A 3,054-nucleotide genomic window follows, 5' to 3' on the forward strand; every position below is an offset into this window, starting at 1 on the left:
TCCGGTGAGGGCCGTCTCCGGCGATCGTACAGACAAGTAACTTCCCCTCCACAAATGGACACCACACGTGGATGAGATCTGCACACTTTATATAGGGTTCTTGAGGCAAGGTTATCAATGATACAGTGGGGGCAGGACACGAGGATCCTCCCAATTCTAGTCTCTGTAGGGTAAGGGGTAGCGGGACAGTCTTGGTACCGGTCCGGCACAGGGGCGGCCAGAAGGAGCTCACAATCCTCGAGCTCAGGGGTCTGCAAGGTCGGGCCGCGGCAGCGCCAGCAGGCTAGGATGATGGTTCACAGCAAGAAGGGCCGCGGCAGCGCCAGTAGGCTAGGATGAGGGTTTCACGTTGCAGAGGGCCGCGGCAGCGCCAGCAGGCAGGAGCAATGGTTCACAAGGATGGGCCGCGGCAGCGCCAGCAGGCCAAGACGAAGGTGCACGTTGCAGAGGGCCGCGGCAGCGCCAGCAGGCTTCAGAGATGGTTCACAAGGCAAGGCTGCGGCAGCGCCAGCAGTCCGTCAGGGATGAGTTCTTCAAGGTGTCTCTCGACTCCAGGATACAACTGTCTTCCTGCTCTGGAGCGGCCCCAGTTATAGGTCTGGTCTCCTTTGATGTCCGGACCCTCGCGCTTGGAGGTCGGGAGGTCCGGGATGAGGGAGTCCAGACACCCAGCAGGGGGGTGGAGCCAGCGCCCGAGGAGACCGGGGGCGATCGGCACCTGGCGGGGGAGAGCCATCGACACTCCTTTCTCCCATTGACCTGCCAAGTGGTCTCTTCACCTCCTGGGTGGATGGTGGTGCCTCGATGTCGGGGCCTGGCCAGGCCCAGGGTTGGGGTCGAGCCGAGGCCACGCGGCCTCGTGATGCAGTGTCCAAGATGGCGGCTGGGCCGGGGCAATGGTGCTGATGGAGGCCCGGGCCAGCCGATACAGGGGTGTTCAGGAGCAGGCGTCCCATTGGGGACGGGTTGCGGGTTGCCTCGGTGGGTTGCCGGGATAGTTCTTTCTGGGGATACAGGGAGAGCCGGTGTCCGGGCCCTATCATGCGGGGAGGGAGCGGGCCTTCCACGAGGCCTGTCCAACAATTACCGTTCTGTGATCTGCAGGTACACGTTCTTTGCAGCCGACATATTAACCCTCTGCACTACTTAAGGATGAGTTGAAACTGTGACAAGACAAAACTTCGATCTCTCTCCAGCAGAAACATTAATCACCTGCATTGACATTTTTATTGTTGCCTGAAACCTGCTGGACACACAAGGAAGCAGCAGGTGCTTTTAAAAGCCAAAGTTATTTCTGCACACATCACTGCTCCCAGATTAGCACAGGTGCGGCTGCACCGGTCGCAATGTCCTTAAGCCGCCCTGAATCTGGGTTACATACAGGGTTCACGTGACAACTGTCTTGCGTCTGAGGTACTTAATAATATCCCTGTTATTGGGCGGGGCAGGACTGGTTTCTAGGGTCATGTTTAAAAACAATCACTTCTCAGCACGGCGCTATAATGTGAATATTAAAGTCAAAGCTCCGCGTGAGAAAGAAATACACATTTCTGAATTTTACAAAGACTTTATTATATGTTACATGATGTCTGGTGCATGATTCACACGGCAAACATTTCCTGCCCTTGTTTTAAAATTGTACAAAGAAAAGAGATATGTAGCAGTCAGTTTCACATGAGGCTTCTTGTTGTCATGGCAACATGTGGGAGGGTTGTTGTGAAGAAGATTCTTTGGAAAGTTGGTGTTTAAACTGTAGGTAACAGTTGAGGGGTGAGCACTTCACATTGGGGTTCGCTGACATATATACATTAATAAATCTACATAAAAGAAACCTTCTTTTCCAGTCACTGCCCCCGTGCACCCCAAGAGACTTATCCCCAAAGGGAACATTTCATTATTTAAAAGCGTCTCTGCTTGTGCTCCTGGTCACATTGTTATTACTGGGTGGGGGTTGAGGGAAGGATGAGGGGCTGAAGCTCCCTGTAGCTCTCACACCAGCTTCAGCTCCACTCCTACCCTGTAGGGGGGGGATGAGGGTCTGAAGCTCCCCGCAGCTCTCACACCAGCCTCAGCTCCCCTCCTCCCCTGAAGGGGGGTGAGAGGGAAGGATGAGAGGCTGAAGCTCCCTGCAGCTCTCGCACCAGCCTCAGCTCCGCATCTCCCCAGAGACGTAAGATGGGGAAGAGCCTCTCTGTGAAGGGGGCCTGCGGGAAGGTGTAGAGAAGCTCCATGGAGTCCGCATTGTATAGGGACAGCCACCCTCCCTCGTAGTCCAGATACACCCCCAGCTTCAGGGGGTTCTCACGAGGGAACAGCGGGGTCAGAGGGGAGGTGAGAGCCCTGTATTGACCCTTACAACCCCACACAGCCCAGACTCCCCCCTCAGGTGACCATGTGAAGAGCCCCTTCCTGTTCACAGACTCTGCTGCGACCCCCACAAGACACACTTCCCCCTCCCGAGGCTGCTGCACCTCCCAGTAATGTCTCCCAGAGGTGAACCCCTCGCTCCCCAGCACACAGAGCCAGTTGGTGAATCTCTTGGGGGTGTCCAGCAGGGTCTGTGCTGTGCCCGTCCATCTCACTCGTCTCCCCCCCTCAGACAGGAGGAGTAGAGGATGAGCCGTGTCAGGATCCAGAGTCACCATCACTGCAGAGAAGAGATTCACAATTAGAGATTTATTGGCACAAATAAATGCTGTAACTGCTTCTGTTTTACATATGATTAATTTATATTACATCTGGAAGGATCACGCTGAGCTAGAGAGCGAACAGCACTAGACCACTCACTACTCGAAAGCGCGCGGCACTAGACTGCTCACTACACTAAAGCACGCATTCATCGAGAGCGCACACTACACTGAACAGCACACTGCACTACATAGGACATTCTACTACACACTACACTGCACCACACTACACACACACACTGTACTACACTGAACACTGCACCAGATGGGGCACTGTACTAGTCAGTACACTGGACTAGATGGCACAGTAACAGATACAAGAAGTGTACTGTACTAGTCAGTACTCTATATTGCATGGTACAGAGGA

Source organism: Lissotriton vulgaris, chromosome 5 (genome assembly GCF_964263255.1).
Source record: "Lissotriton vulgaris chromosome 5, aLisVul1.2, whole genome shotgun sequence".
In the NCBI taxonomy this organism is placed as follows: domain Eukaryota; kingdom Metazoa; phylum Chordata; class Amphibia; order Caudata; family Salamandridae; genus Lissotriton; species Lissotriton vulgaris.